Raw genomic sequence first — 12,358 nt, 5'->3', positions numbered from 1 at the left:
CAGTGTTGTGTCAGTTTTGGGTGTATAGAGATAGTGATTTTAAACTGTACCTGGCTAGCTATTAGATTTGGGTGAATATTTGTGAATTCTTACAAAATACAGTGCCCTTTTTGGCTTTAATACCCGTTCCAACAATTACCAGCTATATTATGTTGAATAAGTCACCTCAACCTTTCTCAGTTCTTAGTTTAGACAATAGGGCAAATGTATGTAAATCAAGCTCATATATGTAAAATGCTGGGAAATTTCCACCCTTGACTCTGGAAGCAATATGTAAATACTGTTTGCTATCATTACTGCTGTAATTACTAGTTCTAGTTTTATTGTGAAACTCAAGTTCCTTCTACAGATCTATTCTACAATTGATACTAATAAAAAGGATGAATTGTTTTTGTTTCTAAAAGAATATCCTAAATTTTACTCAAAACTAGGAAGACTAGATTGTGCTAAATTAAGCAGGGAGATTTCCTATTCTTCCTAATCAGAGTCCCAGAATAAAGAGTGATGAAAAGGTCGGTTTCCTAGTTCTCAATTCAAATTATAGATTAATCCCTAATAGTACAAAGGCTGTAATAATTCTCTTTTCACATTATCATGTGAAAGCATTTCTAATTGTGCCTGCATTTTTTACATTATTCTTTATAGCTGCCCCTCCTATTACCCTGTTTACACCACAGATATTTTCTATTAGTTTCTCCATTCCAGTGTTTTACCACAACCAGATGCTGCTGATTGCTTAATAGCTAATTCAGATGTTAGCTCCTCTAAGGACCTTACCCTATTCTATTACAGAGAAAATAATTTCTTCATTCTATGAAACTAAACTTTTATGGACAAATCACTTTCCATCTTCTATCATGGCTATATAAGTACATATATTAAGGACCCATGCATTGAGGTTCATGTATTACTTGAAGGCAGGGGCATGGTTAACATTTGGCTTACTGCAAGCTGCTCATAAACTCGTTTGTAGTAGACAGTGAATAAGTCATTGTTAAATATACAGCTGTGGATGAATTTAGACTAAGATACATAGTAAACTAAATACAAGTGCTCTGATTATTAGGAGAGAATATCTGAATTAAATGAATTTTCCACAAAAATATTAATCGAGAATTCTCATGAGATGCTACTCAAAGGCTTAAACAAATATCAATAGATGTATCAATAAACAGTGTACAAGTCTAAACAAAGCCATGTCAAATCCTCTCACAGCAGAAGTTTACAGGTGCTAGATACTTAGGAAGTTACATGAACAATAAAATTGCTCTTGTCTACACAAGTAATTTAGAAAATAGATTTAATAAAACAAGATCTGTTTTGGCTTTATTTACTTTTCAGGATCACTCCCTTAAACACAGTCATTTTACATACACTATTCTTCACATTTGTTTTTATATAATGTGAGAAACAAGGCGTCTCATAGTCTGTTTTTACGAAATTTTCCAGTCTGTGCTTATCTCACAATTATATGTGAACTGAAATAAATACCTACCTAGACAGCTTAAAATTGAGCGGATATTTTGGCATAAATTACCTGTTTCAAATAACAATTAGTTTTTTTTTTTCTTGTTTTTGTTTGTAGTCTCCTTGTCATTGCCTTGATTCTTAGCCTCATATTGAACAAGTGTATTTTTCTCAAGTACTGGCTGCATTCTAAATTTTATTTTTCTTTGAAGTTTTAAAGTTTTACTTGTCAACAGGAAAAAAATAGTAATTTGGACAATTATGCAGGGAAGTGGAAAAGGAGATGGCCTATACTATAAAGAAAATGCACTGACTTATTACTGATGAAGAAATTAAATTCCTTTATGGAAAATTATTTGGTTAGATAAACATAAACTCACAGAAATTAATGTGTATGAAAATCAACAATGTTATTTCAGGAGTGCTATTTCAAATAAAGTGATCTATAGACATAAGACTCAAAAATACTTATTAACATTTTAAAAAAACTTAAAAACGTTACATGGAGAGTGTTTTAGACACTATAGTGAATAAGAGAACTTATTCACAATAGTGAAGGATACTGTCAAATCATATTCATTAGTGTGTAAATCAATTTGGGAATTGTCCAGATTTCAATAAGATAACTGACCAATTTCTAATATAAAGGGCTAAACACGTTTTATTACATGAATCTTAGCTTAAATCCTATGCCCTTTTGTTGAAAAGGGTATTATTTCATGTCTGGGCTCACTTTTTTTCAAAGTCTATCAAAAACTTAAATTCCACTCAGATTACTCTTGATAGATCCAGAGAGGAACCATTTATTTATGTTGGCAGTGGTGATTGAAGACCATATTGTCACAGAGACTCAGCTTTCCCTCAAGGTCAATTAGTTGAAATCTATAGGGAATTAAAATATAGTCCAGATAGAGAGCTACAGATGATAGCCTATAGATGGGCAGCTTAAATCAGCATTACTAATGGCGAGAAGCTGTGTTTTCTACTTAACCAGTTTTGTTAGGTTAAAAACTTTACTGCCTTTACTATAAAAATATGTATTTCTCACACTAATATGTACCTCCTTTTCAACGAAGATTTTTGAAGAATCTATCTGGTGAAACGTTAATTGATTTTTCTAAGTTTCGTAAAATATTGAGCATGAGGTTTTTAGTTTATGTATTTCAATTCATTACTTTTTCCAATGTCCACATTAATTTCTACAATGACTATGTTACTTATCCAAAGAATTTACTGTAATGCTTTCAAAAGGATTTTAATTTTTGTTTTTTCCATTGTTTTTATTCGTTACAGGCTTTAGTATTCTTTCAGACTCTTATCAAATCACCAATGACTTTTCTCTGGTCTTCAGTACAAATTAAAAATATTATCCCAACCAATGGCTAGGACTGTGCAGCTGACTCTAAAATTTCACCTTATAAGGTAAACATACCACCTTAATAAGTGAGTAATATAATTTTTTATCACAGTATTCACAGACCCTGGCACTTGTAGATGCCTGATTGATATTTCTTTCATCCAAACAAGGTGAAATGGACTTTTAGATACATACGGGAAAGCAATGTTCTTGCTGTTGTCAAAGAGGTGATGTAAGATTTCCAGGGTGGCAAGAGTTGAATTTTCCTTATTACTAAGCACATGTGAAAACAAACTCTTGACAGATTCTTATTTTGTAAACCGTGTATTCTAAATTAAAATTGTAGTCCTAAACCTGGTTACCTCAGGGGCAAGAGGGCAGAAGCAGTAAAGAGGATAAAGAAACTGCCGACAGCTTTGTGGGGAGATCGGCAAAAGTTCTCAGGAAGGGGACTTAATGGAGAGCAGACAGATGACGTAACACCATCTAAAAGGACGTCCTGACAGCCTGAACAGGCGGGCAGGTAAGCACAGAAATTACTCTCTCAGGGGTTAGAAGGTAACCTCAAAAAACCAGATTTGAAAGACTACTATATCTGTTTTAACTGTGTTGATTTACGTAGAGGTGTTTAAAGATTCTGATTAACCCAAACTATATCGTTCTGTCAGAGTAGGAGCTTTGACCACACAGAGGACTGTTGACTGATTCTAGCAGAAGAAGCGTGGTTACAGAGGAGAGACAGTGAGGGTTCAATAAAAATGGAAGCGTTTTTCTCTGAGGTATAATGGCATATCTGGTAAAGAATCTGCCTGCAATGCAGGGTACCCAGATTCAGTCCCTGAGTCAGGAAGATCCCCTGGAGAAGGGAATGGCTACCCACTCCAGTATTCTTGCTTGGACAATCCCATGAACAGAGGAGCCTGGAGGGCTATAGTCCCTGGAGTCACAGGAGTTGGACACAACTTAGTGACTAAGGTATCACCACTGATGGCATAAAGCCAAAAAGGAAAAAATAACAAAAGGATTCTGTTTAGTGATGACAGAGAAAGGCATTCGGCAGAGTTTCTCAACCAGACCATTTGTGAGTCTGGAACACTGAGAGGTCAGCTTTGAGTGCTGGTTGGAAATGGCATTTTCTGTGTGATGTGATCACTGAAATCTTTAGCTCAGGAGTGTTTTTGGCAGATTACTACCTGTAGTAGTTGAAATGAGCTTGTGTGGAATGTGAACCCAGAGTCCACCCATCAGACAGAGAACTCTTGTGTCATCGTAATAATAAGCCAGGAAACTTGTGAAGAAATCTAGGTGAAAACTTATTTTACAATCAAAGTTAACACAACAGGATAACACAGCAAATTTCTCAGGCCATGCACATTGTGAGTCAATGTGCATTCTGATAAGGTTAATTTATAATAGCATGCAATATCATAGAGGACACTTAGTAAGTAGAAAGTTTCGAATACTCTTAACTGTTTTTTGTCTTTGGAAAAAAATAGCATATTAAACAACAAAACACTTCTTATCATGTATTTTAAAATATAGAGCACACCATCTGAAAAGATTAATCACAGCAGAGCTCTGCATCACCACAGTAACTTACTGGATGACAAAAATCTCCTTTCGTCTAAAGAAAAATGAAGAGTATCTGGAAGTAAAGATTAATTTTTTAGTACAAAAACACATACTGCATTGTTTTTTACTTGGTGCTGTAAGAACATGAGCATGAAATATCTTGAAATTCATTCTACTGCTGGACATTTCTTGTCCCAAATTCACGTTTTGTTCAGACATCTTATCTGGATTCATATATTTTTGCCATTGCTTGCAAAATAGTTTAAGACAGAAGTAAAATTAACAACCAGAATCTGTCAGAGAACTGATGGAAATTAAAATGCTAACAATTTTACAAAGTATTTCATATATTGGCCAAATTTTGTGTATTCTTAGTGAAGTCACAGGAATTGTACTACTAAATACTTTTCAGTTTCTGTAAGATTGAACCTATACTAAAATGCTATCATTCTTTTCCCCATTACACTGGAGAATCACAAAAGAAGCAGTTCTTAGACTAGAAAAGAAAATACTACTTGAAAGAAGAAAATACTCCGCATAGAAAATACTACTTGAAGAAGGATATCACGGGCCCTTGTCTTGTCAAGTGTGTTTGTGTTGATTGCATGTAGTATGCTTCAGAGTCAAATACATGCACACAGAATTATAGGTGTATGTTGATGCTTCGGAATCACACTGACCTGCTCCTGTCACCTTGGCTGTCCTGTTAACTAGATGCATGCTCTTGGACAGTTACTTAAATTCTCCAGGCATCTTTTATTTTTCATTTATAAAATGGAGATAAGGAGTACCAACCACAAAAGATTAAATGACTTGGCTGAGATCATTACATACAGAATTGACCACATGGTAATTGCTCCTAAACAGTAGCAAGTATTATGTTAGCAAATCCTATATGTGAACGTAGACTGGGGCCATTTTTAATTTTACAAATATTATAAATAACAATAATACTGAATGTATTCTGATTTACAGTTTACAAAACACATTCATAGGATCCTTTTAAATGGTAAACTTCTGAATGCATATATATTTAATAAAAATTTAGCATGCAAACTTCTCAAGTTATTGATGAAAGATAGTCTTAAAATAGCCATTCGGTTGTTTGCTTCATTTTATTAGAATTTTAATTCCGCTCATGATTACTGGGTTGGGCCTTGGTCTTAAGATAATGCACCATTACATTCACTCAACTAAAATAGGCAAGATAACTAGTATGGGATGATGCCCAAAATTTGAGGGGAAAAGTTGAGGACTGGAAGAAAAGGAGTATTTCTCAAATAATCTTAGTGACACTGATTGATATTTTCTATTTTTTCTGACTTAGTCACCAAAAGAAACATGACTTCTGAATTCAGTTTAGAAAGGAGACAGTGAAAATTAAAAAATCATTAGCCTGTATCTTTTCAAAATTCTGTTGGCTTATTTAATTTTGTGTTATAACTCTTTTGGAAAGGCAATCTGTGTTAAATTAGTTAAAAGCAAACCACAGGGCCAGTTGGGCTGAGCAGTGTTTTTTCTCTTTAAAATTATATCTTTATTCCTTTAAACTTTCCCAAGAATTTAATCCTAGATTTAACATAGAATTTTTTCCAGGAATATAGATAATCTACACAATTAAAATAATGCATTTTTTCAACTTCAGTGGAACTTTTTTAAAAAAACTGACATATAGTGAAATTACAATGTTATGTTAGTTTCGGGTGTACAGCACAGTGATTCCATTATATATATATATTATACTTTTTTCAGATTCTTTTTCCTTAGAGATTATTGCGAATACTGAGTATAGTTCCCTGTGCTATATAGTAGGTTCTTGTTATCTATTTTACGTATGGAGTGAAATCGCTCAGTCGTGTCTGACTCTTTGCAACCCCATGGACTATAGCCCACCAGGCTCCTCCATCCATGGGATTCTCCAGGCAAGAGTACTAGAGTGGGTTGCCATTTCCTTCTCCAGGGGATCTTCCCGACCCAGGGATCGAACCCAGGTCTCTCGCATTGTAGGCACATGCTTTACCATCTGAGCCACCGGGAGGTCATTTTATTTTACGTATAGTAGTGTGTATATTTTAATACTATATTTTACATATAGTAGTGTGTATATGTTCATCTCAAACTCCTAATTTATCCCTCACCGTTCCCTTTTCCCTTTGGTAACCATGAGTTTGTTTTCTATGTCAGTGAGTCTGTTTCTGTTTTGTAAATAAGTTCATTTGCATCTTTTTTTGATTCCATATATAAGTGATATCCTATGATATCTGTCTGGCTTACTCCACTCAGGATGATACTTTCTGGGTCCATCCATGTTGCCGCAAGTGGCGTCATTTCATTCTTTTAAATAGTTCATTGTATGTAGGAATCACGTTGTCTTTATCTGTTGATGGACATTTAGAGTGCTTCTATGTCTTGGCTATTGTCAGTGGTGCTTCAGTCAACACTGGGGTGCGTGTTATCTGTTTTAATTAGAGATTTCTCAGGATGTATGCCCAGGTGTGGGATTATAGATTCATATGGTTACTCTTTTTAGTTTCTATGGAACCCTCCATACTGTTCTCCACAGTGGCTGTACCAATTTACATTCCCACCAACAGTGTTCCCTTTTCTCCACCATCCCTGGCATTTATTGTTAGTAGATTTTTTGATGCTGGCCATTCTGACTGGTGTGAAGTGATACTTCATTTCTCTAACAGTGATGTTGAGCATCTTTTCATGTGCTTTTTAGCCATCTGTATGTCGTCTTTGAAGAAATGTCTGTCTAGATCTTCTGCCCATTTTTGGATTGGATTTTTGGTTTGTTCGTTTTATTTTGTTGATATTGAACTGCATGAGTTGTTTGTAGAGTCTGAAGATTAATACCTTGTCAGTCACTTTGCAAATATTTTCTTCTGTGCACTTTCTGTTTTGTTTATGGTTTCCTTTGCTGTGCAAAAGATTTTTAGTTTAATTAGGTCCCATTTGTTTATTTTTATTTCCATTACTCAAGGAGATGGATCAAAAAAAAATTGCTGTGATTTATGTCAGAGAGTGTTCTGCCTATATTTTGCTGTAAGAGTTTTATAGTATCTGGCTTTACATTTAGGTCTTCGATCCATTTTGAGGTGTGTGTGGGTGGGTGTGTGGGTGTGTGTGGGTGTGGTGTTAGCATTCTAATTTCATTCTGTTATAGGTAGCTGTCCAGTTTCCTGGCACTACTTATTGAAGAGGCTGTCTTTTCTCCATTATGTGTGCTCGCCTCCTTTGCCATAGACTAGTTGACCACAGATGCATGCATCTATCGCTACTTTCTACCCTGTTCCACTGACCTGTAGTTCGGTTTTGCTGCCAGTACTATACTGTCCTGATGACTGTAGAATAGTCGGAAGTCAGGGAGGCTGATTCTTCCAGCTCCATTTTTCTTTCTCAAGATTGCTTTGGCTATTCAGGGTCTTTTGTGTTTCTGTACAAACTGTAAAATTTTTTTGATCTAGTTCTATGAAAAATTTCATAGGGATTTGATAGGGACTGCATTGAGTCTGTAGATTGCCTTGGATAGTACAGTCATATTCACAATATTGATTCTTCCAACCCACAAACATAATATATCTTTGCATCTGTTTGTGTTGTCTATGATTTCTTTCATCGGCATCTTACAGTTTTTGGAGTACAGGCATTTTCGCCTTCTTATTTAGGTTTATTCCTAGGTATTGTATTCTTTTAGATGTGATGGTAAATGGGACTGCTTCCTTCATTTCTCTTTCTGATCTTCCATTGCTAATATATAGAAGTGTAACAGATTTGTGTACATTAGTTTTGTATCCTGCAACCTTGCTGAATTCATTGATGAGCTCTAGTAGTTTTCTGATAGCATCTTTAGGATTTTCTATGTATCATGTTGTCTGCGAACAGTGACAGTTTCAGTTTTCCAATTTAGATTCCGTTTGTGTCTTTTTCTTTTCTGATTGCTGTGGCTAGGACTTTTAAAACTATGTTGACTAAAATACATCCTTGTCTTATTCCTGATCTTAGAGGAAATGTTTAGTGTTTCACCATTGAGTATGATGTTAGCTGTGGATTTATCATATATGGCCTTTAGTATGTTGAGGTATGTTCCTTGTATGCCCACTTCCTAAAAAGTTTTTCTTGTCATAAATGGACGTTGAATTTTATCAAAATATTTTTCTGCATTTATTGAGATGATCATTTAACTTTTATTCTTCACTTTGTTAATGTGGCATATCACACTGATCACTTTTCAGATATTGAAAAATCCTTGCATCCCTGGGATAAATCCCACTGGATCATGGTATATGATTCTTTTAGTATACTGTTGGACTCAGTTTGCTAGTATTTTGTTCCGGACTTAGTGATATTGGTCTGTAATTTCTCTGTGTGTGTGCTATCTTTGTCTGGTTTCGGCATCAGCGTGATGGTGGTCTCATAGAATGAGGTCAAAAGTGTTCCTTTCTGTGCAATTTTTGGAAGAGTTTCAGAAGGATAGGTGTTAAATCTTCTCTAAATATGTGGTAGAATTCATCTGTGAAGCCATCTGATCCTGGACTTTTGTTTGTCGGGAATTTTTAAATAACAATTTAATTTCAGTACTTGTAACTGGTCTGGTCAGACCTTCTGTTTCTTCCTGGTTTAGTCTTAGTTGGTTGCACCTAAGAATTTGTCCATTTCTTCAGGTTGTGCATTTTATTGACATATAGTTGCTTGCAGTAATTTCATATGGTCCTTTGTACACTTGTGTCCATTGTAACTTTTCATTTTTCATTTTATTATTTTGGGCCCTCTTATTTTTTTTCTTGATGAGTATGGTGAAAGTTTTATTAAATTTGTTTATATTTTCAAAGAATCAGCTTTTAGTTTCATTGATCTTGTCTATTGTTTTCTTCATCTCTATTTCTGCTCTAATCTTTGTGATTTCTTTCCTTCTACTAACTTTGGATTTTGCCTGTTCTTTCTCTAGTTGCTTTAGATATAAAGTTGGGTTGTTTGAGATTTTTCTTATTTCCTCAAGTAAGTTTGTATCATTAAACTTCCCTCTTAGAATTGCTTTTGTTGTGTCCCATGGGTTTTGGAGCATCGTGTTTTCATTTTCATTTGTCTTTGTATTTTCTTATTTCCTCATGATTTATTCTGTGATCCAGGCTCAGTAATTTTAAAGAGACAGGTCTGTGCTACCAGTGTGTATGTATGCTCATGTTGCTAATATTTTCTCCTAGAAACATTTCTCACTTCAATGTGTTAATGACGAAAGAGCCATCACAAAACGTTGTTTTGTGAATTTGTTTATCAAATAGCAAATCTCAGTGTTATCTTCTAATCTGGTGAATGTAGAACAGATGAACCCAAATATTAAATATTATTCCTAATATATATAGCTTGTGTTCACTAAAAATATCAAAATGGTATAATGAAATGATATCATTATCATTCTAAACAAGAATTTAAAACATTTTCTTTGCACATCACTGAATGTTCTCTTGGATTTATAGAGTTCTAAATCTTTGAGTTTCATTAGTTTTCAAGATGAAAAACAATGAGAGAATTCATCTTCAGGTCCTTAATGAAGCAAGGTATAATATAATCAAATAATATGAGTTTACATATATGGAAATTATAGGAAGAATCTTAAAAAATGTATATAGCTATACATGCGTATATAATTTCTTAACTGTAAGACCTTAAGTAAGTCCTAAAGTTGATTTAGTATCAATTATTGTAATGACCATTTTTGGTCAATCAGATAACTCCATTGAAATTAATATTTTAACTGCTAATTAGATATTTTATCATTTCTGTTATGGACAAGTGACAAAATATAACACTGAAGAAAAATGGCAGTCCAGTTAGCATGAAGAAAGTGGGCAGTTTGGAAGGAAGAAAATTTGCCTAAACCTCAAGTGGAAAGAGCATATGTTAGTTGGGTAGATTTAAAGGAAATTGTCTAAGTTCCTTCTTGTAAATGACAGACACGTGGCATAAGTTACTCAGCAATTTGGAAGCTAACTCAAACTCCCTGAGTCTTCACTCCCAGAATCTACCATCCGTCTTTGTGGCTCAGTCCTCATCAGACATGTGTGGCTTTTGATAGGTTTAGGCTTCCCCATACCTGAAATACAGGCAAAGAGCTTAGAGCCTCCCTGAGGAATGACTGCATGCATATGTGCACACGGCTAATTATGCATCTGTTAGTTACTATATTTTCTAGTCTTATCATCTAATGTATGTGACTTTATTAACATGAAAAACCTTCAATAAATAATGAAGCTGGAGACAGTTATTTTAATTTCTGTAATCAAAGCATATTAGTATGTGACATTGGAATTATCAATGTATTACAGTTATGATTACTAGAGTCATAACAAAGAAGCAAAAAGCATTGAAAACTAAAATTCCTAACTTTATTACTAGCAGTGATATATACCAGTTTTCTATGTGCAAAAGTAGATTACAATTATTCGGAATATACTTTAAAGGCAATTCTACACCTATTTACAAATAAAGTGACATATGTAAACAAATATGGAAGCAGGAAAATAATGAGTTAATGTTAAATGAGGCTGTCCTTGAATATTAAGTACCCAATAGTAAACAATCTATACAGTCTTTGCCCACCTTTTCCATTAGCTGTCATGACAGATATTTAAAAATATATATTATCCCTTTTTGATAATGGCTGTGTTCAGTGGAGTAGGGGGCAAGCTGTGAAAACACAGAGCTGAGAGGATCTGACCTCACATGGCCTCTATAGAGTGGTAACCTTCTTTAAAAAGAATACTTTCCCCAATACTGACTGACTTTTTCCACGGTATTATAACTGCTAAAGACCCACGTACTAGAGACTTTTGGGCGATTAATAAAGATTCTTTGGTTTGATTCCTGGGTCGGGAAGAGCCCCTGGAGATAGGCTGCATGGGCGACCCACTCCAGTAATCTTGGGCTTCCCTGGTGGCTCAGCTGGTAAAGAATCCCCCTGCAATGCGGGAGACCTGGGTTAGATCCCTGGGTTGGGAAGATCCCCTGGAGGAGGGAAAGGCTACCCACTCCAGTATTCTGGCCTGGAGAATTTGGGCTGTAAAGTCCATAGGGTCACAAAGAGTTGGACACGACTGAGCGGCTTTCACTTTAAAAAAATACTGTAAGCACGTTTGGATGCTTAGAAATTCACATGAACAGATTCAACTCAATTGTTCAAAAACTAGAGTTAATTACACAGAGATTTGAAGTTTCATTCCTTTTACGCTTCACATGTAGAAGAAAGATGGAGATCCCAGGCCTTAATTGAGAAAGGGATGTGGAGAGGGAGTTGGGCCCACAGGGGTAAAGGAGAAGAAACTTCCTTTTACTATGCACCAGGACCCTTATAAAACTGAGGCATAGCCTAATACTGTGGATGTTTTATTGTTTCTATGATAGGATTTAGCTTGGGCAGGTTACCCTGCAGATCTATTGATCTTTTATGTGGTTTAAAATGTAACTATCTTACAGTCTTTGGAGCACTACCCATTTTAGATAGGATCAACCTGTATTAGAACATAAACAAATGTAGATAAGTATAAAGGGATTTTCACATCCAACGAACCAAAGTACTTTGTAATTTACTGATAACACCGAATAACTTTCATTCTGTAGCATTCGGAAGGACCCTGCTTATCAGATGACAGTTCCATCTATAGCACATACTAGATATTTTTAGACATGCTAGAAATACTTGTGCAAAGTCAGTCTATTAGGCAAAGACCAGCTTTGGTAAATGACAACTATAAATGATTAATTCCTTTTTAAGTTTAAGACCTTTGATGCCATATTTTCATAGTAATAACTTCCAAAGGTTCAACACAACTGTGCAGGTACTTTGTAACAACTGTCACATGCTGTGAGCATCATAAAATACTGAATCTCATAAGAATCTAAAACTTGCTGATGATAGTTTTTATTAAGAGTTTGGTAAATTAATAGAAGTTTTTCAAATGT

The 12,358-nt window shown here is 34.9% G+C and overlaps 1 protein-coding gene and 1 long non-coding RNA gene across 2 annotated transcripts in view; one reads left to right on the top strand and one right to left on the bottom strand.

Annotated features, from left to right (window-relative positions):
* Nucleotides 1-12,358, bottom strand: part of LOC102172692 (phosphatidylinositol phosphatase PTPRQ) — a 244,157-nt gene that overhangs the window by 35,603 nt on the left and 196,196 nt on the right. The window lies entirely within an intron of this gene.
* LOC108635993 overlaps nt 1-12,358 on the top strand; it is an 86,446-nt gene that overhangs the window by 60,764 nt on the left and 13,324 nt on the right. The window lies entirely within an intron of this gene.

This window comes from Capra hircus, chromosome 5 (assembly GCF_001704415.2).
Source record: "Capra hircus breed San Clemente chromosome 5, ASM170441v1, whole genome shotgun sequence".
Taxonomy (NCBI): domain Eukaryota; kingdom Metazoa; phylum Chordata; class Mammalia; order Artiodactyla; family Bovidae; genus Capra; species Capra hircus.
This window is presented reverse-complemented; position numbering and strand designations above follow the sequence as displayed.